Raw genomic sequence first — 23,446 nt, 5'->3', positions numbered from 1 at the left:
CACCCCGCTAATATTTTAGCTTTTTATGCTGGCAGGGGTCCGTATACAGTGCCTATGCACTGTATACGTGTTTAACCAGGCATAATGGAGAGGATATTGCTGCCCAGGGCTCCCCCCCCTTCGCCCTGCACCCTTGTCAAGCCGTTGGTGTGTGGGAGCAATGGCGCGCAGCGCGACCGCTGCTTTATACTGGCGGGGGTATCGTACACGGTGCCCGGGCACCAACTCTTGCCAGTGAAAAGACCCTCAGTAACTGCTGCCCAGGGCGCTCCCCCCCAGCGCCCTGCACCCTGTGAGTGCCGTTGGTGGTGTGTGTGGGAGCATGGAGCGCAGCGCCGTCACTGTAGTCTTCTGTTCTTCTAATACTCACCCGGCTTCTTTCTTCTGGCTTCTGTGAGGGGGTGACGGCGCGGCTCTGGGAACAAGCAGCTAGGCGCACCAAGTGATCGAACCCTCTGTAGCTAATGGTGTCCAGTAGCCTAAGAAGCAGAGCCCTTGAACTAAGAAGAAGTAGGTCTGACTTCTCTCCCCTCACTCCCACGATGCAGGGAGCCTGTAGCCAACAGGTCTCCCTGAAAATAAAAAAGCCTAACATAAAGTCTTTTTCCAGAGAAACTCAGTAGAGCTCCCCTAGTGTGTGTCCAGTCTCTCCTGGGCACAAAGTCTAATAGGCCCTACACACTTGGCGATATTCTGAAAGATATGAACGATCTCGTTCATAAATGAACGAGAACTCGTTCATATCTTTCAGTGTGGAGACTCCAGCGATGAACGATGCGCGTCCCCGCGCTCGTTCATCGCTGGTCTCCCGTCGGCTGTGCATGCAGGCCAATATGGACGATCTCGTCCATATTTGCCTGCACTTCAATGCAGCCGGGTGACGTGGGGAGTGAAGAAACTTCACTCCCCCCGTCACTGCCCCCCCGCCGCCGGGTTGCTCGTCGGCCGTATCGGCCGTCGGGCACCTCGGCGGCACATCGCCAAGTTAGTAGGGCCCTTAACTGAGGTCTGGAGGAGGGGCATAGAGGGAGGAGCCAGTTCACACCCATTCAAAGTCTTAATAGTGTACCCATGTCTCCTGCGGATCCCGTCTATACCCCATGGTCCTTACGGAGTCTCCAGCATCCTCTAGGACATATGAGAAAATAATAATAATAACAGGACACCACAGGCTGCTTCTCCTGTATAAAAATAACAACAAGACACCACAGGCTGCACCCCTGTATTATAATAATAATAATAAAATGACACCACAGGCTACTCCCTCTGTATAATAATAACAGGACACCGCAGGCTGCTTCCCCTGTATAATAATAATAATAATAATAATAATAATAATAATAGGACACCACAGGCTACCCCCCTGAATAATAATAACAGGACACCACAGGTTGCTCCCCCTGTATAATAATAATAACAGGACACCATTGGCTGCTCCTCCTGTATAATAATAATAATAATAATAATAATAATAATTACAGGACACCACAGGCTGCTCAACCTGTATTATTATATTATTAATAATAACAACAACAACAACAACAACAACAACAACAACAGGACACCACAGGTTGCTCCCCGTGGATAATAATAATAATAACAGGACACTACAGGCTGCTCCCCCTGTATAATAATAATAATAATAACAGGACACCACAGGCTGCTCCTCCTGCATAATAAAAGGACACCACAGGCTGCTCCCCCTGTATAATAAAAATAATAACAGGCCACCACAGGCCGCTCCGCCTGTATAATAATAATAATAACAGGATACCACAGGCTGCTCCCCCTGTATAATAATAACAGGACACCACAGGCTGCTCCCCCTGTATAATAATAATAATAACAGGACACCACAGGCTGCTCCCCCTGTATAAATAAGAATTTACTCACCGGTAATTCTATTTCTCGTAGTCCGTAGTGGATGCTGGGGACTCCGTAAGGACCATGGGGGAACAGACGGGCTCCGCAGGAGACTGGGCACTCTAAAAGAAAGATTAGGTACTATCTGGTGTGCACTGGCTCCTCCCTCTATGCCCCTCCTCCAGACCTCAGTTAGGGAAACTGTGCCCGGAAGAGCTGACACTACAAGGAAAGGATTTGGAATCCAGGGTAAGACCCATACCAGCCACACCAATCACACCGTATAACTTGTGATAACCATACCCAGTTAACAGTATGAACAACAACTGAGCCTCAATCAACAGATGGCTCATAACAATAACCCTTTAGTAAGCAATAACTATATACACGTATTGCAGAAGAAGTCCGCACTTGGGACGGGCGCCCAGCATCCACTACGGACTACGAGAAATAGAATTACCGGTGAGTAAATTCTTATTTTCTCTGACGTCCTAGTGGATGCTGGGGACTCCGTAAGGACCATGGGGATTATAACAAAGCTCCCAAATGGGCGGGAGAGTGCGGACGACTCTGCAGCACCGAATGAGCAAACTCAAGGTCCTCCTCAGCCAGGGTATCAAACTTGTAGAACTTAGCAAATGTGTTTGAACCCGACCAAGTAGCAGCTCGGCAATGCTGTAAAGCCGAGACCCCTCGGGCAGCCGCCCAAGAAGAGCCCACCTTCCTTGTGGAATGGGCTTTTTCTGATTTCGGATGCGGCAATCCAGCCGCAGAGTGAGCCAGCTGAATCGTGCTACAGATCCAGCGAGCAATAGTCTGCTTCGAAGCAGGAGCGCCAACCTTGTTGGCTGCATACAGAATAAACAGCGAGTAAGACTTTCTGATTCCCGCCATTCTGGAAACATACATTTTCAAAGCCCGGACTACGTCCAGCAACTTGGAATCCTCCAAGTCCCTAGTAGCCGCAGGCACCACAATAGGTTAGTTCAAATGAAACGATGATACCACCTTAGGGAGAAATTGGGGACGAGTCCTCAATTCTGCCCTGTCCATATGGAAGATCAGATAGGGGCTTTTACATGACAAAGCCGCCAAGTCTGACACACGCCTAGCCGAAGCTAAGGCCAATAGCATGACCACTTTCCACGTGAGATATTTTAGCTCCACGGTCTTAAGTGGCTCAACCCAGTGGGATTTCAGGAAATCCAACACAACGTTAAGATCCCAAGGTGCCACTGGTTGCACAAAAGGAGGCTGAATATGCAGCACTCCCTTTACAAACGTCTGAACCTCAGGCAGTGAAGCCAGTTCTTTTTGAAAGAAAATGGATAGGGCTGAGATCTGAACCTTTATGGACCCTAATTTGAGGCCCATAGTCACACCTGACTGTAGGAAATGCAGAAAACGACCCAACTGGAAGTCCTCTGTAGGGGCCTTCCTGGCCTCACACCAAGCAACATATTTCCGCCAAATGCGGTGATAATGCTTTGCTGTCATATCCTTCCTAGCTCTTATCAGCGTAGGAATTACTTCATCCGGTATACCCTTTTCCGCTAGGATCCGGCGTTCAACCGCCACGCCGTCAAACGCAGCTGCGGTAAGTCTTGGAACAGACAGGGCCCCTGCTGCAACAGGTCCTGTCTGAGAGGCAGAGGCCATGGGTCCTCTGTGACCATCACTTGAAGTTCTGGGTACCAAGTCCTTCTTGGCCAATCCGGAACAATGAGTATCGTTCTCACTCCTCTTTTTCTTACTATTCTCAGTACCTTGTGTATGAGAGGAAGAGGAGGAAACACATATACCGACTGGAACACCCACGGAGTTACCAGTGCGTCCACAGCAATCGCCTGAGGGTCCCTTGACCTGGCGCAATATTTTTTTAGCTTTTTGTTTAGGCGGGACGCCATCATGTCCACCTGTGGCCGTTCCCACCGATTTGCAATCTGTTCTAAGACTTCTTGATGAAGTCCCCACTCTCCCGGGTGGAGGTCGTGCCTGCTGAGGAAGTCTGCTTCCCAGTTGTCCACTCCCGGAATGAACACTGCTGACAGTGCTTGTACGTGATTCTCCGCCCAACGAAGAATCCTTGTGGCTTCCGCCATCGCCACCCTGCTTCTTGTGCCGCCCTGTCGGTTTACATGGGCGACTGCCGTGATGTTGTCTGACTGAATCGGCACTGGTTGGTCTCGAAGCAGGGGCTCCGCTTGACTCAGGCGTTGTATATGGCCCTTAATTCCAGTATGTTTATGTGCAGACGAGTCTCCTGACTTGACCACAGCCCCTGGAAGTTTCTTGCCTGAGTGACTGCCCCCATCCGCGGAGGCTTGCATCCGTGGTCACCAGGACCCAGTCCTGTATGCCGAACCTGCGGCCCTCGAGAAGATGAGCACTCTGCAGCCACCACAGAAGAGACACCCTGGCCCTCGGGGACAGGGCGATCAGCCGATGCATCTGAAGATGCGATCCGGACCACTTGTCCAACAGATCCCACTGAAAGATCCTGGCATGGAACCTGCCGAAAGGAATGGCTTCGTATGACGCTACCATCTTTCCCAGGACTCGCATGCAGACACCTGCTTTGGTTTCAGGAGATCCCTGACCATTGTCACTAACTCCTGAGCCTTCTCCTCCGGGAGAAATACCTTCTCCTGTTCTGTGTCCAGAATCATGCCCAGGAAGGGCAGACGCGTCGTAGGAATCAGCTGCGACTTTGGAATATTCAGAATCCAGCCGTGCCGTAGCAACACTTCCTGAGAGTGCGCTACGCTGACCAACAACTGCTCTCTGGACCTCGCCTTTATGAGGAGATCGTCCAAGTACGGGATAACTGTAACTCCTTGCTTCCGGAGAAGTACCATCATCTCCGCCATTACCTTGGTAAAGACTCTCGGTGCCGTGGATAGACCAAACGGCAACGTCTGGAATTGGTAATGACAGTCCTGTACCACAAACCTGAGGTACTCCTGGTGAGGCGGATAAATGGGGACATGCAAGTATGCATCCTTGATGTCCAGAGATACCATAAAATCCCCCTCTTCCAGGCTGGCAATGACCGCTCTGAGCGATTCCATTTTGAGTTTGAACTTTTTCATGTAAATGTTCAAGGATTTTAAATTTAGAATGGGTCTTACCGAACCGTCCGGTTTCGGTACCACAAACAGTGTGGAATAGTAACCCCTTCCCTGCTGAAGGGGGGGTACCATTATTATCACTTGCTGGAGGTACAGCTTGTGAATAGCTGTCAGGACTATCTCCCTCCCCGTGGGAGAAGCTGGCAAGGCGGATTTTTGGTAACGGTGAGGGGGCGTCACTTCGAATTCCAGCTTGTATCCCTGAGATACAATTTGTATAGCCCAAGGATCCACTTGTGAGCGAACCCACTGGTTGCAGAAATTTCAGAGACGCGCCCCCACCGCTCCTGGCTCCGCCTGTGGAGCCCCAGCGTCATGCGGTGGACTTAGTGGAAGCAGGGGAGGACTTTTGTTCCTGAGAACTGGCTTCTTTCATCTACCCCTGCCTCTGGCAAGAAAGGATGCATCTCTGACTCTCTTGCTTTTTTAAGAACGAAAGGACTGCATTTGGTAATACGGTGCTTTCTTAGGCTGTGAGGAAACCTGTGGCAAGAAAGTCGACTTTCCAGCTGTCGCTGTGGATACGAGGTCCGAGAGACCGTCCCCAAACAATTCCTCACCTTTATAAGGCAAAACCTCCATGTGTTTTTTAGAGTCGGCATCCCCTGTCCATTGCCGAGTCCATAAGACCCTCCTGGCAGAAATGGACATTGCATTTATTCGAGAGCCCAGCAGGCAAATATCCCTCTGGGCATCCCGCATATATAAGACGACGTCTTTAATATGGCTAAGTGTAAGCAATACGGTATCCCTGTCCAGGGTATCCAACCCCTCTGACAGAGTATCTGTCCATGCTGCAACAGCACTGCACATCCAAGCTGAAGCAATAGCCGGTCTCAGTAGAGTACCAGAGTGTGTATACACAGACTTCAAGATACCTTCCTGCTTCCTATCCGCAGGTTCCTTTAGGGCGGCCGTATCCTGAGACGGCAGGGCCACTCTTTTAGATAAGCGCGTAGGGCCTTGTCAACCCTAGGGGAGGATTCCCAGCGTAACCTATCCGTTGGCGGGAAAGGGTACGCCATTAGTATTCTCTTGGGAATCACCACTTTCTTATCAGGGAAAGAACACGCTTCTTCACATAACTCATGTTATTCTTGTGACGGGGGAAAAGTCACTGGCTGCTTTTTCTCCCCAAACATATTTACCCTCTTGTCAGGGACAGGGTCAGCCTCTGAGATGTGTAATAAATTTTTCATTGCAATAATCATGTATCGGATGGCCTTAGTCATCCTCGTCGACGCTGGAGTCGGACTCCGTGTCGAGATCTGTGTCAACCAACTAAGATAGTGGGCGTTTTTGAGACGCTGACGGCCTCTGAGGCGCCTGGGCAGGCCCGGGTTGAGAGCCCGGCTGTCCCCCGGCAGCAACATCATCAAATCTCTTATGTAATGAGTTTACATTGTCATTTAAGACCTTCCACATATCCATCCAATCAGGTGTCGGCACCGACGGGGGCGACACCACATTTATCTGCACTTGCTCCGCCTCCACGTAACCCTCCTCATCAAACATGTCGACACAGCCGTACCGACACACAGCACACACACAGGGAATGCTCTGACTGAGGACAGGACGCCACAAGGTCTATGGGGAGACAGAGAAAGAGTATGCCAGCACACACCACAGCGCTATATACACAGGGATACACACTACCAGAAGTGAATTTTTCCCAATAGCTGCTGTATCAATACACCTTTTGCCTAAATTTATGTGCCCCCCCTCTCTTTTTACCCTCTTAGTGCCAGGAGACTGCAGGTGAGAGCCTGGGGAGCATCCTTCCAGCGGAGCTGTGAAGAGAAATGGCGCTGGTGTGCTGAGGAAGAAGGCCCCGCCCCCTCAGCGGCGGGCTTCTGTCCCGCTGTTTCTGACTAAAAAATGGCGGGGGTTTTACACATATACAGTCACAGACTGTATTATGTGTCTTTTTTATGCCAAAGGTATTCTTATTGCTGCCCAGGGCGCCCCCCCCCCCCCTCCCAGCGCCCTGCACCCTACAGTGACCGGAGTGTGTGTGGTGCAGTGGGAGCAATGGCGCACAGCTGCGGTGCTGTGCGCTACCTTAATGAAGACAGTAGTCTTCAGCCGCCGATTTCATCAACAACTTCTGATCTTCTGGCTCTGCGAGGGGGACGGCGGCGCGTCTCCGGACGACCGAGGACCTTTGCCTGTGTTTGAACCCTCTGGAGCTAATGGTGTCCAGTAGCCTAAGAAGCACAAGCTAGCTGCAAGCAGGTACGTTTGCTTCTCTCCCCTCGGTCCCACATAGCAGTGAGTCTGTTGCCAGCAGATCTCACTGAAAATAAAAAACCTAACAAATACTTTCTTTACTAGCAGGCTCAGGAGAGCCCACTAAGTGCATCCAGCTCTGGCCGGGCACATATTCTAACTGAGGTCTGGAGGAGGGGCATAGAGGGAGGAGCCAGTGCACACCGGATAGTACCTAATCTTTCTTTTAGAGTGCCCAGTCTCCTGCGGAGCCCGTCTATTCCCCATGGTCCTTATGGAGTCCCCAGCATCCACTAGGACGTCAGAGAAATAATAATAACTGGATACCACAGGCTGCTCCCCTGTATAAAAATAACTGGACACCACAGGCTGCTCCTCCTGTGTAATAATAACAGGCCACCACAGGCTGCTCCCCCTGTATAATAATAATATCAGGACAGCACATGCTGCTCCCCCTGTATAGTAAGACGCCATTACCTGATCTCCACGGACACTGGGAGGCTGCAGCAGTCGATGAAAACTCACTTCCTGCATGTGGACCGCACAGTCCGGAAGTAAGGTGAAACGCACAGTCAGGAAGTAGGGCATGATTGGCAAAGGCTGCTACTGGGACCTCCCCTACTACACCCCGCCCACAGACCCGGCCTATGTAATGTATGCAAACACACATGTCCTTAGTGCACGATGCCGGCGGCCATTTTCTTGTAGACCAGTCCTGCTGCAGCAATAGGTTCCCTGGTCGTGTAGTGACGTCAGGAGCGGCGGCCATTTTCCCCTGGTCTGAGCTCCGCCTTCCTTCTATCATTCCCACAAGGCAGCAGGAGCAGAGAGCAGCCATTGCTGTGTCTGGCAGCAGGTAATGATATTATTATTATTATTTTATAGGCTGAGCAGCTCTGGTGTCAGGTTCTGTACTACAGGGGGAGCAGCCTCTGGTGCCTTGTTATAGTGCAGCTGGAGCAGCCTCTGTTGCTGCATTATCCCTGTACAGGTGGCTGACACTCTAGTGTCATATTACTGTAATACAGGTGGTGCAGACCCCGCCGTTACCGTAATACAGGTGGCGCAGATCCCGGTGTTACCGTAATACAGGGGGCGCAGATCCCGCCGTTACCGTAATACAGGAGGCGCAGACCCCGCCGTTCCCGTAATACAGGTGGCGCAGACCCCGCCGTTACCGTAATACAGGTGACGCAGACCCCGCCTTTACTGTAATACAGGTGACGCAGACCCCGCCTTTACTGTAATACAGGTGGTGCAGACCCCGCCGTTACCGTAATACAGGTGACGCAGACCCCGCCTTTACTGTAATACAGGTGACGCAGACCCCGCCTTTACTGTAATACAGGTGACGCAGACCCCGCCTTTACTGTAATACAGGTGGTGCAGACCCCGCCGTTACCGTAATACAGGTGGTGCAGACCCCGCAGTTACCGTAATAAAAGTGGTGCGGACCCCGCAGTTACCGTAATACAGGGCGCAGTTACCGTAATACAGACCCCGCCTTTACTGTAATACAGGTGACGCAGACCCCGCCGTTACTGTAATACAGGGGGCACGGACCCCGCCGTTACTGTAATACTGTGGTGCGGACCCCGCCGTTACTGTAATACAGGTGGCGCGGACCCCGCCCTTACCATAATACAGGGGGCACGGACTCCGCCGTTACCGTAATACAGGTGGCGCGGACCCCGCCGTTACCACAATGCAGGTGGCGCGGACCCCGCCGTTACTGCCATACTTGTGGCGCGGACCCCACCGTTACCGTAATACAGGTGGCGCGGATCCTTCCGTTACCGTAATACAGGTGGCGCAGACCCCGCCGTTACCATAATTGTATACACGGGACATTACAGGTGTTGTGTCCTGTGGCATTGTGCTGTACAAGGGGAGCGGCCTGTGTTGTCTAATATACAGGGGTAGCATCCTGTGCTGTCATAGTATACAGGGGGAGTGGCCTGTGTTGTCATAGTATACAGGGGGAGTGGCCTGTGTTGTCATAGTATACAGGGGGAGTGGCCTGTGTTGTCATAATATACAGGGGTAGCATCCTGTGCTGTCATAGTATACAGGGGGGTGGCCTGTGTTGTCATAGTATACAGGGGGAGTGGCCTGTGTTGTCATAGTATACAGGGGGAGTGGCCTGTGTTGTCATAGTATACAGGGGGAGTGGCCTGTGTTGTCATAATATACAGGGGTAGCATCCTGTGCTGTCATAGTATACAGGGGGGTGGCCTGTGTTGTCATAGTATACAGGGGGAGTGGCCTGTGTAGTCATAATTTACAGGGGTAACATCTTGTGTTGTCATAGTATACAGGAGGAGCAGCCTGTGGCATCCTACTCTACAGGGGGAGCAGCCTGTGGTGTCCTGTTGTTGTTGTTATTATTATTATACAGGAGGATCAGCCTGTGGTGTCCTGTTATTATTATTATACAGGAGGAGCAGCCTGTGGTGTCCTGTTATTATAATACAGGGGGAGCAGCCAGTGGTGTCCTGTTGTTGTTGTTGTTGTTGTTGTTATTATTATTACTATTATGCAGGGGGAGTAGCCTGTGGTGTGCATTGTTGTTGTTGTTATAATTTTACAGGGGAGCAGCCTGTGGTGTCCTGTTGTTATTATTATTTTCTCTAACGTCCTAAGTGGATGCTGGGGACTCCGTAAGGACCATGGGGAATAGCGGCTCCGCAGGAGACTGGGCACAAAAGTAAAAGCTTTAGGACTACCTGGTGTGCACTGGCTCCTCCCCCTATGACCCTCCTCCAAGCCCCAGTTAGATTTTTGTGCCCGAACGAGAAGGGTGCACACTAGGTGGCTCTCCTGAGCTGCTTAGTGAAAAGTTTAGTTTTAGGTTTTTTATTTTCAGTGAGACCTGCTGGCAACAGGCTCACTGCATCGAGGGACTAAGGGGAGAAGAAGCGAACTCACCTGCGTGCAGAGTGGATTGGGCTTCTTAGGCTACTGGACATTAGCTCCAGAGGGACGATCACAGGTCCAGCCTGGATGGGTCCCGGAGCCGCGCCGCCGGCCCCCTTACAGAGCCAGAAGACTGAAGAGGTCCGGAAAATCGGCGGCAGAAGACGTCCTGTCTTCAATAAGGTAGCGCACAGCACCGCAGCTGTGCGCCATTGCTCTCAGCACACTTCACACTCCGGTCACTGAGGGTGCAGGGCGCTGGGGGGGGGCGCCCTGAGACGCAATAAAAACACCTTAGATGGCTAAAAATATATCACATATAGCTCCTGGGCTATATGGATGCATTTAACCCCTGCCACAATTCACAGAAAACGGGAGATAAGGCAGCCGAGAAGGGGGCGGAGCCTATCTCCTCAGCACACTGGCGCCATTTTCCCTCACAGCTCCGTTGGAGGGAAGCTCCCTGGCTCTCCCCTGCAGTCACTACACTACAGAAAGGGTTAAAAAAGAGAGGGGGGCACTAATTATGCGCAATATTAAAGATACAGCAGCTATAAGGGGAAAAACACTTATATAAGGTTATCCCTGTATATATATAGCGCTCTGGTGTGTGCTGGCAAACTCTCCCTCTGTCTCCCCAAAGGGCTAGTGGGGTCCTGTCCTCTATCAGAGCATTCCCTGTGTGTGTGCTGTGTGTCGGTACGTTTGTGTCGACATGTATGAGGAGAAAAATGATGTGGAGACGGAGCAGATTGCCTGTAATAGTGATGTCACCCCCTAGGGGGTCGACACCTGAGTGGATGAACTGTTGGAAGGAATTACGTGACAGTGTCAGCTCTGTATAAAGACAGTGGTTGACATGAGACAGCCGGCTACTCAGCTTGTGCCTGTCCAGACGTCTCATAGGCCGTCAGGGGCTCTAAAGCGCCCGTTACCTCAGATGGCAGATATAGACGCCGACACGGATACTGACTCTAGTGTCGACGGTGAAGAGACAAATGTGACTTCCAGTAGGGCCACACGTTACATGATTGAGGCAATGAAAAATGTTTTACACATTTCTGATAATACGAGTACCACCAAAAAGGGGTATTATTTTCGGTGAGGAAAAACTACCTGTAGTTTTCCTGAATCTGAGAAATTAAATGAGGTGTGTGATGATGCGTGGGTTTCCCCCGATAACAACTGATAATTTCTAAAATGTTATTGGCATTATATCCTTTCCCGCCAGAGGTTAGGGTGTGTTGGGAAACATCCCCTAGGGTGGATAAAGCGCTCACACGCTTGTAAGAACAAGGGCTCTACCCTCTCCTGAGATGGCCGCCCTTAAGGATCCTGCTGATAGAAAGCAGGAGGGTATCCTAAAATGTATTTACACACATACTGGTGTTATACTGCGACCAGCAATCGCCTCAGCCTGGATGTGCAGTGCTGGGTTGGTGTGGTCGGATTCCCTGACTGAAAATATTGATACCCTAGATAGGGACAGTATATTATTGCCTATAGAACATTTAAAAGATGCATTTCTATATATGCGTGATGCACAGCGGAATATTGGCCGACTGGCATCAAGTCTAAGTGCGTTGTCCATTTCTGCCAGTAGAGGGTTATGGACACGACAGTGGTCAGGTGATGCGGATTCCAAACGGCATTTGGAAGTATTGCCTTATTAAAGGGAGGAGTTATTTGGGGTCGGTCTTTCAGACCTGGTGGCCACGTTTGTACCCCAGGTCGCCTCTCAACATAAGAAGACGCCGTATTATCAGGCGCAGTCTTTTCGTGGGCAAGCGGGCAAAAGGTTCCTCTTTTCTGCCCCGTGACAGAGGGAGAGGAAAAAAGGCTGCAGAAATCAGCCAGTTCCCAGGAACAGAAGCCCTCTCCCGCCTCTGCCAAGCCCTCAGTATGACGCTGGGGCTGTACAAGCAGAATCAGGCACGGTGGGGGCCCGTCTCAATGAATTTCAGCGCGCAGTGGGCTCACTCGCAAGTAGACCCCTGGATCCTTCAAGGGATATCTCAAGGGTACAAATTGGAATTCGAGACGTCTCCCCCTCGCCGTTTCCTAAAGTCGGCTTTACCGATGTCTCCCTCTGACAGGGAGGCAGTTTTGGAAGCCATTCACAAGCTGTATTCCCAGCAGGTGATAATCAAGGTACCCCTTCTGCAACAGGGAACGGGGTATTATTCCACACTGTGGTGGTACCGAAGCCGGACGGCTCGGTGAGACCGATTCTAAATCTAAAATTTTGAACACTTACATAAGGAGGTTCAAATTCAAGATTCAGTCACTCAGAGCAGTGATTGCGAACCTGGAAGAAGGGGACTACATGATGTCTCGGGACATCAAGGATGCTTACCTTCATGTCCCAATTTACCTTTCTCACCAAGGGTACCTCAGGTTTGTGGTACAGAACTGTCACTATCAGTTCAGACGCTGCCGTATGGATGGTCCACGGCACCCCGGGTCTTTACCAAGGTAATGGCCGAAATGATGATACTCCTTCGAAGGAAGGGAATTTTAGTTATCCCTTACTTGGACGATTCCCTGATAAGGGTAAGATCCAGGGAACAGTTGGAGGTCGGTGTAGCACTATCTCAGGTAGTGTTGCGGCAGCACGATTGGATTCTCAATATTCCAAAATCGCAGCTGATTCCGACGACTCGTCTTCTGTTCCTAGGGGATGATCCTGGACACAGTCCAGAAAAAGGTGTTTCTCCCGGAGGAGAAAGTCAGGGAGTTATCCGAGCTAGTCGGGAACCTCCTATAACCGAGCCAAGTCTCAGTACATCAATGAAAGGGTTCTGGGAAAAATGGTGGCTTCCTACGAAGCAATCCCATTCGGCAGATTCCACGCAAGAACTTTCCAGTGGGACCTGCTGGACAAATGGTCCGGGTCGCATCTTCAGATGCATTAGCGGATAACCCTGTCACCAAGGACAAGGGTGTCTCTCCTGTGGTGGTTGCAGTGTGCTCATCTTCTAGAGGGCCGCAGATTCGGCATTCAGGACTGGGACCTGGTGACCACGGATGCCAGCCTGCGAGGCTGGGGGGGCAGTCACACAGGGAAGGAATTTCCAGGGCTTATGGTCAAGCCTGGAGACATCACTTCACATAAATATCCTGAAGCTAAGGGCCATTTACAATGCTCTAAGCTTAGCAAGACCCCTGCTTCAAGGTCAGCCGGGGTTGATCCAGTCGGACAACATCACGGCAGTCACCCACGTAAACAGACAGGGTGGCACAAGAAGCAGGAGGGCAATGGCAGAAGCTGCAAGGATTCTTCGCTGGGCGGAAAATCATGTGATAGCACTGTCAGCAGTATTCATTCCGGGAGTGGACAACTGGGAAGCAGACTTCCTCAGCAGATACGACCTCCACCCGGGAGAGTGGGGACTTCACCCAGAAGTCTTCCACATGATTATAAACTGTTGGGAAAAACTCGACAGGTATTGCGCCAGGTCAAGGGACCCTCAGGCAATAGCTGTAGACGCTCTGGTAACACCATGGGTGTACCAGTCAGTGTATGTGTTCCCTCCTCTGCCATCTCATGCCCAAGGTACTGAGAATTATAAGATGGAGAGGAGTAAGCACTGTATTAGTGGCTCCGGATTGGCCAAGAAGGACTTGGTAACCGGAACTTCAAGAGATGCTCACGGAGGATCCGTGGCCTCTACCTCTAAGAAGGGACCTGCTCCAGCAAGGACCCTGTCTGTTCCAAGACTTACCGCGACTGCGTTTGACGGCATGGCGGTTGAACGCCGGATCCTGAAGGAAAAAGGCATTCCGGATGAAGTCATCCCTATCCTGATCAAAGCCAGGAAGGATGTAACCGAAAAACATTATCACCGCATTTGGCGAAAATATGTTGCGTGGTGCGAGGCCAGTAAGGCCCGACGGAGGAAATTCAAATGGGTCGATTACTACATTTCCTGCAAACAGGAGTGTCTATGGGCCTGAAATTGGGGTCCATTAAGGTTCAAATTTCGGCCCTGTCAATTTTCTTCCAAAAAGAACTAGCTTCAGTCCCTGAAGTTCAGACGTTTGTAAAAGGGGTACTGCATATACAGCCTCCTTTTGTGCCTCCAGTGGCACCTTGGGATCTCAATGTAGTTTTTTGGGTTCCAAAAGTCACATTGGTTTGAACCACTTAAATCTGTGGAGTTAAAATATCTCACATGGAAAGTGGTCATGCTGTTGGCCCTGGCCTGTGCCAGGCGCGCGTCAGAATTGGCGGCTTTATCCTGTAAAAGCCCTTATCTGATTTTCCATTCGGACAGGGCGGAATTGAGGACTCGTCCTCAGTTTCTCCCTAAGGTGGTTTCAGCGTTTCACCTGAACCAACCTATGGTGGTGCCTGCGGCTACTAGGGACTTGGAGGACTCCAAGTTGCTAGACGTTGTCAGGGCCCTGAAAATATATGTTTCCAGGATGGCTGGAGTCAGAAAATCTGACTCGCTGTTTATCCTGTATGCACCCAACAAGCTGGGTGCTCCTGCTTCTAAGCAGACTATTGCTCGCTGGATTTGTAGTACAATTCAGCTTGCACATTCTGTGGCAGGCCTGCCACAGCCAAAATCTGTAAATGCCCATTCCACAAGGAAGGTGGGCTCATCTTGGGCGGCTGCCCGAGGGGTCTCGGCTTTACAACTTTGCCGAGCAGCTACTTGGTCAGGGGCAAACACGTTTGCTAAATTCTACAAATTTGATACCCTGGCTGAGGAGGACCTGGAGTTCTCTCATTCGGTGCTGCAGAGTCATCCGCACTCTCCCGCCCGTTTGGGAGCTTTGGTATAATCCCCATGGTCCTTACGGAGTCCCCAGCATCCACTTAGGACGTTAGAGAAAATAAGAATTTACTTACCGATAATTCTATTTCTCATAGTCCGTAGTGGATGCTGGGCGCCCATCCCAAGTGCGGATTGTCTGCAATACCTGTATATAGTTATTGTTACAAAAATCGGGTTATTATTGTTATGAGCCATCTTTTCAGAGGCTCCTCTGTTATCATGCTGTTAACTGGGTTCAGATCACAGGTTGTACGGTGTGATTGGTGTGGCTGGTATGAGTCTTACCCGGGATTCAAAATCCTTCCGTATTGTGTACGCTCGTCCGGGCACAGTATCCTAACTGAGGCTTGGAGGAGGGTCATAGGGGGAGGAGCCAGTGCACACCAGGTAGTCCTAAAGCTTTTACTTTTGTGCCCAGTCTCCTGCGGAGCCGCTATTCCCCATGGTCCTTACGGAGTCCCCAGCATCCACTACGGACTATGAGAAATAGAATTATCGGTAAGTAAATTCTTCTTCTTATTATTATTATACAGGAGGAGCAGCCTTTGTTGTCCTATTATTAATATTATAAAGAAGGAGTAGCTAGTGGTGTCCACTTATTATTATTATACAGGGGCAGCAGCCTGTGGTGTCCTGTCATTATTATTATACAGGGGAAGCATGCTGTGGTGTTCTGTTGTCATTATTATTATTATTATTATTATTATTATAATACAGGAGGAGCAGCCTGTGGTGACTTGATATTATTATTATTATACAGAAGGAGCAGCCTGTTGTGTCCTATTATTAATATTATAAAGAAGGAGTAGCTAGTGGTGTTCACTTATTATACAGGGTCAGCAGCCTATGGTGTCCTGTCATTATTATTATTATTATTATTATTATTATACAGGGGTAGCAGGCTGTGGTGTCCTGTTGTTGTTGTTGTTATTATTATTATTATACAGAAGGGAGCAGCCTGCTGTGTCTTATTATTATTATTATTATTATTATTTTGCAGAGGGAGCAGCCTGTGGTGTCATTTTATTATTACTATAAAGGGAGAGCAGAATGGGGTGTCCTGTTGTTATTAGTATAATACGGGGGGAGCAGGTTTTTGTGTATGGTTATTATTATACAGGGACAGCAGCTTGTGGTGTCCTGGTATTATTATTATTATTATTATACATTGGGAGTGGTGGTGATGTCACAGTGATTTCACTTATATTAGTAGTAATAGAGGGACATGAGTGGGGGAAGTGAGGGGGATCTGGGAGCATCACAGTGACATCACTTATATCTATAGTAATAATACAGGGACATGACTGGGGAGGTGAGGGGATCTGGGAGCATCACAGTGACATCACTTATATCTATAGTAATAATACAAGGACATGACTGGGGAGATAAGGAGGTCTGGGAGAGTCACAGTGACATCACTTATATCTATAGTAATAATACAGGAACATGACTGGGGAGGTGAGGGGATCTGGGAGCGTCACAGTGATATCATTTATATCTATAGTAATAATACAGGACATGACTGGGGAGGTGAGGGGATCTGGGAATGTGACAGTGACATCAGTTATGGCTATAGTAATAATACAGGGACATGACTGGGAAGGTGAGGGCATCTGGGAATGGCACAGTGACATCACATATATAGTAATAATACAGGGACATGACTGGGGAGGTGAGGGAATCTGGGAGCGTCGCATTTACATCACGTATAACTACAGTAATAATACAGGGACATGACTGGGGAGGTGAGGGGATCTTGGAATGTCACCATGACATTACTAATTTCTCATACGTCCTAGAGGATGCTGGGGACACTTCAAGAACCATGGGGTATAGACGGGATGCGCAGGAGACATGGGCACTTTAAGACTTTGAATGGGTGTGAACTGGCTCCTCCCTCTATGCCCCTCCTCCAGACTCCAGTTTAGATTCTGTGCCCAGTGAGACTGGTCACACACAGGGGAGCTCTACTGAGTTTCTCTGAAAATACTTTTTGTTAGGTTTATTATTTTCAGGGGCACTGCTGGCAACAGTCTCCCTGCATCGTGGGACTTAGGGGAGAGAAGCAGACCTACTTTTGTGAGTTTCAAGGCTCTGCTTTTTTGGCTACAGGACACCATTAGCTCCAGAGGGTCTGATCGCTAAATACGCCTAGATGCTCGTTCCCAGAGCCCGCCGTCACCCCCCTTGCAGAGCCAGAAGTCCGATACTTTGCCCAGTTACTACTCCCGAAGATCGACACGAATACTGTTTCTTATGTCGACCATAATGTTTCCTGATAGATCCACAAAATCGGCATTCAGTACATGTTTCATACACATTAAGAACGTATTAACGTCACTAGGAACCCTGCTGTTCCTGTCAAAAGGGATATTTATATATGAGTTATATTTATATATATATATATATATATATATATATTTGTGTGTATAGCTGTATTTAAAGGTATATATATGTATGTATATATATATAAATATATATATATATATATATATATATATAAAATTTATAATGAATGCTGAGGTAAAGTTATTCCTTCTCATGTGCTGAGTGGCCGTGACCAGATATTTTCAAATCCTCAAGAGGATTCCGAGTGTTTATTCTTTTCCCGCCGTGGATAGAATAAAGTGAGAGTCACCCCCTGTTCTGCACGGGGCCCTGTCACAAAGGATCGTATGCAGGAAGATATGTGATACTCTAATTATGTGTCAGCGTGTACGTTGATTATACTTGCATTATGTGTGCATTATTGTAGGATGCAGTCATTTCGACTGAATAGATACGGATTTCCCTTTCCTTGCAGGTAGAGGAAGGTGAAAAGGTCAGAGGTCAGCAGTCTTTTCAAGTTTGCTGAAGCAGAAATCCTCCTGTTTCTGCCACATCCACCGCATGACGCTGGGTCTATCTTGTGGGAGCCCACACTGGTGGGACCACGTATAATACTCTTCAGTCAGTCCTGGAACAGACATGGACCAGTGAATTTAAGAATAGAGTCCCAAGGGGGACATACTGCAGTTTCCAGACGTTTCCCCTTACCGATATTTCAAATAGACCTTACCGATTCTCCTGTGGACGGGGAGGTAGTATGCGACGCCGTACAAGAGTTGTGTCAGGATCAGGTCATTGTCCTGCTGTCCCGGTCACAAAAACAAAAAAGCTGTTATTCAAGCTTTTTCGTGCTCCCGAGTCCGGACGGCTCGGTCAGAACAATCCTATATCTAAAATCCCAAAAATTTCTACTTAAGAAGTTGAACTACAAGCTGGAATCTCTCAGGGCAGGGATCTCCAACCTGGAAAAGGAGAAAGGGGGTCTAATTACGGTTTCTTCCGCATTAGGCTTACATGGGTTTGCTATTCAGGATTGTCATTACCAATTCACTGGAGAGATGGCGGTATGATGGTTTTCCTTCAATAGTAAAAGAGTAATTATTATTCTGTACTGGGACGCTCTCCTGATTACGGCGAGGTCAAGAAACCAAGTGGTGCAAAACGTTGCATTCTCCAAAGTGGTTGGCTCCTGAACTTGCCAGAATCACTGTTGATCCCAACGACGCGGTTGTCGGCGTTGGAAATACTGTTAGATACAGAACTGTTGAGAGTTTTTCTTCCAGTTGAAAAAGCTCTGAGGATCCAGAGTCGGGTCAGATCTGCAACAGGGTCAATCCATCATTACATTCCGTTGATGAAAAAGATGGTTCCGGCCTACAAGGCCATTCAGTGAGAAGGTTAAATGCCAGAGTGTTTTTAGCGGGCCCAGTTGGACAAGTGGTCCGGTTCCCACCTGGGATTATCCTGTTTTTTCAAGACCAGAATTTCACTCCTGTGGCAGCGGCGCAGTTCTCATAAGCGCAGGTTCGGGTTCCAGGACTGGATCCTATGGACCACGGATGCATGCCTTCGAGGCGGAGGAGCTGTCACACAGGAGGAAAACTTCCAAGGAAGAGGGTCAAGTTAGGATACTTGCCACCAGATTAACGGTCTAGAGGTAAGGGCCATTTATAACGGTTTTCTACATACAAAAACCGAAGGAGCAATGGCAGAAGCCAGAAAGATTTTCCGCTGGGCGACGAAATCATATGTGCGCTCTGTCAGCGATGTTCGTTCCAGGAGTGGACAACTGGGAAGCAGGCTTCCTTGGCAGACACATTCTTCATCCAGGAGAGTGGTGTCTTCATCCTGAGGTTTTCACAGAAGTGACAAGTCGTTGAGGGATTCCTAAAATTGACAAGATGACGTCTCGCCTCAATAAGAAGTTTCAGAGATATTGTTACAGGTCAAGGGACCCTCAAGCAATAGCAGTGGACGCCCTGATGACTCAGTGGGTGTTTCAGTCGGTCTATGCGTCCCCTCTGCTTCCATTTTTCCCCAAAAAATGCTAAAGATCATAAGAAGAACAAAGGTTCAAGTGATCCTCATTGTTCCAGACTGGCCTAAGAGGACCTGGTATCCGGATCTTCAGGTAAACGCCGGATCCTAGCCGAGAGGATATTTCCAGTGAAGTCATCCCTACTTTCGTCAGACCAGTAGAGGAGTAACGTAAAAACATTATCACCATATTTGGAGAAAGTGTCTTGGTGCGAATCCAAGAAGGCTTCTACGGAAGATTCCAGTGGAATCGTTTTCTCCTTTTTTCACAAGGTGGTGTGGATGCAGGTCTTAAGTTGGGCTTGATTAAGGTTCAGTCTTATCGGTTTTATTCCCAAAACAATTGGCCTCATTTACAAAAGTTTGAACTTTCGTAAAAGGAGTTTCACATCCAACCTCCCTTTGTGCCCCCCTGGAGCTCCATGGGGTCTTAACGTGGTGTTGTAGTTCCGGAAGTCTCATTGTTTTGAACCTTTACGTAAGGTAGAGTTGTAATTCGTCACTTGGAAAGTGGTCAGGCTGTTGGCCTTGGCATCCGCAAGGCGGGTGTCTGAATCAGTGGCTTTGTCCCACAAGTGCCCCTATTTAATCTTCCATACGGATAGAGCGGAGTTGAGAACTCATCAGCAATTTTCTGCCAAAAGTGGTTTCATTGTTTCACATGAACCAACCTATTGTTGTGCCAGTGGCTACTGAAGTCTTGACGGAATAGAATGCAAAACAGTAGGTAATAAGGAAAGTGCTCGTGCGCAAAAAAGCAGCTGGATGGGGTACACTCTCCTTGAAGGATCCCTCACCTTCCACCAAAAGTGCAATAGTAACCAAAAATAATGGAAAGTGTAACTTATCCTGCGCTTGATCTTTGTTCCAGAATGGCAACACTCAGATTCCCATAATTCAGTGTATGTTTTTTGAGGACATGCAAAGGAAAAAATTATGGAGATGTATAGTGAAGCACAATTTAATAAAAATTCATAAACAATACATAAAAATATAAATATAAAAATTCATGAGTTGGTATAATAATTTATAGCAGCATATTAAATTGCACAGCCTTCAATGAGGAAAAGCAGATGGGTAATTACCAGTCTTTCAGAACTGTAAAACAGTTCATATCCAGCTTGCGGGTTATATATTTAAAGAGGATCCCGGAAATCCTCTACCTCCACGCTTAGCTGGAACAGGATGGCAGAATCCCCAGTGTGCAGTCCCGTTTTGCTGTGCTCACCGACGCGTTTCTACCCCAAAACCGGGGTCTTTTTCAAGGTGTGTTAGTAGTCCTTTTTTTTTTTTTTACAGTTCTGAAAGACTGGTAATTACCCATCTGCTTTTCCTCATTGAAGGCTGTGCAATTTAATATGCTGCTATAAATTATTATACCAACTCATGAATTTTTATATTTATATTTTTATGTATTGTTTATGAATTTTTATTAAATTGTGCTTCACTATACATCTCCATAATTTTTTCCTTTGCATGTCCTCAAAAAACATACACTGAATTATGGGAATCTGAGTGTTGCCATTCTGGAACAAAGATCAAGCGCAGGATAAGTTACACTTTCCATTATTTTTGGTTACTATTGCACTTGACGGAATAGAAGTCTCTCGATGTGGTCAGAGCTTTGAAAATTTATGTCGCCAGAACGGCTCACATTAGGACAACGGAGGCTGGTGTTCTATTGAATGGAACGTTCTGCGCCATACTGGAGGTGTGAGCTGGTAAGATGCTCACCGTGGTTTAACAATAAATTCTTTCCTCGTAATGGCCGTCTTCCTGGGCACAGTTACTTAAACTGGAGTCTGGAGGAGGGGCATAGAGGGAGGAGCCAGTTCACACCCATTCAAAGTCTTAAAGTGCCCATGTCTCCTGCGGATCCCGTCTATACCCCATGGTTCTTGAAGCGTCCCCAGCATCCTCTACGGACTAAGAGAAAAGGAATTACCGGTAGGTATTAAAATCCTATTATCTATAATAATAATACAGGGACATGACTGGGGAGGTGAGGAGATCTGGGAGTATTTACAGTGATATTGATGTCTCCCCCATTTAGCAGGACTACACCATAGTGAAGAAGACATCTGGTGAGCATGAGACCCCCAGCAACCATCCTTGTGTTGCAGGTGGACTAAGCAGGACCTAGAGCCCCATCACGGTGCCTCCACCTCACTCACTAACACACTGATACATAAGAGACACAATGACCAGAAGATACTGGAACTCACCAACAAGATCATTCAGCTGCTGACTGGAGAGGTGACTGCTGGGAATGGGACATTATACAGTAACACCAGGGGACGTGTCTGGGTGATGACTGGAGAGGTGACTGTTGGGAATGGGACATTGTACAGTAACACCGGGGGACGTGTCTGGGTTATGACTGGAGAGCTGACTGCTTCTGAATGGGGTGTTATACAGTAACGCCGGGGGATGTGTCTGGGTGATGACTGGAGAGGTGACTGCTGGGAATTGGACATTATACAGTAACACCATGGTACGTCTCTGGGTGATGACTGGAGAGGTGACTGCTGGGAATTGGACATTATACAGTAACACCATGGTACGTCTCTGGATGATGACTGGAGAGGTGACTGCTGGGAAATGGGGCATTATACAGTAACACCAGGGGATGTGTCTGGTGATGACTGGAGAGTGACTGCTGGGAATGGGACATTATACAGTAACACTGGGGGATGTGTCTGGGTGATGACTGGAGAGGTGAATGTTGGGAAGGGGACATTATACAGTAACACCAGGGGATGTGTCTGGGTGATGACTGGAGAGGTGACTGCTGGGAATTGGACATTATACAGTAACACCATGGTACGTCTCTGGGTGATGACTGGAGAGGTGACTGCTGGGAATTGGACATTATACAGTAACACCATGGTACGTCTCTGGATGATGACTGGAGAGGTGACTGCTGGGAAATGGGGCATTATACAGTAACACCAGGGGATGTGTCTGGTGATGACTGGAGAGTGACTGCTGGGAATGGGACATTATACAGTAACACTGGGGGATGTGTCTGGGTGATGACTGGAGAGGTGAATGTTGGGAAGGGGACATTATACAGTAACACCAGGGGATGTGTCTGGGTGATGACTGGAGAGGTGTCTTCTGGGAATGGGGCATTATACAGTAACACCAGGGGGTGTGTCTGGGTGATGACTGGAGAGGTGACTGCTGGGAATGGGGCATTATACAGTAACACCAGGGGATGTGTCTGGGTGATGACTGTATCACTGTGTGTGTCAGGTTCCTGTAAGGTGTAAGGATGTCACTGTCTATGTCTCCATGCAGGAGGGGATGTATATAGAGGAACACAGGGGTCTGTACAAGGACGTGATGATGGAGAATCACCGGCCCCTCACATCACTGGGTAAGAGGAGACTGTCATGTATTGTACAGGGGAGAGCAGGTATGGGGGCCCCCTATATACACACATCATCTGATAATCACATATATACACTGTACTCAGTCACTGTGTGTCTCCTACAGATGGGCCCAGTAACAGAGATACCCCAGAGAGATGTCCCCGTCCTCTGTATTCCCAGGATTGTACAGAGGAGAATCACAGGATCCCACAGGAGGATCAGGTAGGTGGGATTTAGGGTCTCCCCAATATACCAAAGTGACTGTCACTATATGATCTGTAGAGGAGCTGTGTGTCTTATACACTGATATTATACTGTTTCACCTCAGTTTCATTTGACTGTATGCAAATGTCATTATAGTTTTTTTTTTTGTTTTTTTTAGGTAGAACGTCTGTCTGATATTAAAACAGAAGATACAGAGGGAGAAGAAGAGACGTATATGACTGATATAATGGCAGAAGATATAGAGGGAGAAGAAGAGACGTATGTGACTGATATAAAGGCAGAAGATATAGAGGGAGAAGAAGAGACGTATGTGACTGATATAAAGGCAGAAGATACAGAGGGAGAAGAAGAGACGTATGTGACTGATATAAAGGCAGAAGATATAGAGGGAGAAGAAGAGACGTATATGACTGATATAATGGCAGAAGATATAGAGGGAGAAGAAGAGACGTATGTGACTGATATAAAGGCAGAAGATATAGAGGGAGAAGAAGAGATGTATGTGACTGATATAAAGGCAGAAGATATAGAGGGAGAAGAAGAGACGTATGTG

The 23,446-nt window shown here is 48.4% G+C and overlaps 1 protein-coding gene and 1 pseudogene across 1 annotated transcript in view; one reads left to right on the top strand and one right to left on the bottom strand.

The window, feature by feature from the left end:
• The window catches only part of LOC134983787 (zinc finger protein 585A-like), a 197,291-nt gene extending 189,490 nt beyond the window's left edge, over positions 1-7,801 (bottom strand). Inside the window, exon 1 of the mRNA XM_063949422.1 lies at positions 7,701-7,801. The gene's annotated coding sequence lies outside the window, so the exon portion shown is untranslated. The remainder of the gene's footprint in view (positions 1-7,700) is intronic.
• Positions 1-23,446, top strand: part of LOC134983786 (zinc finger protein 850-like) — a 197,181-nt pseudogene that overhangs the window by 149,812 nt on the left and 23,923 nt on the right.

The sequence above is a fragment of the Pseudophryne corroboree genome (assembly GCF_028390025.1).
Source record: "Pseudophryne corroboree isolate aPseCor3 chromosome 3 unlocalized genomic scaffold, aPseCor3.hap2 SUPER_3_unloc_24, whole genome shotgun sequence".
Classification (NCBI taxonomy): Eukaryota; Metazoa; Chordata; class Amphibia; order Anura; family Myobatrachidae; genus Pseudophryne; species Pseudophryne corroboree.
The sequence above is the reverse complement of the archived record's forward strand: the minus strand, read 5'-3'. Positions and strand labels throughout refer to the sequence as shown.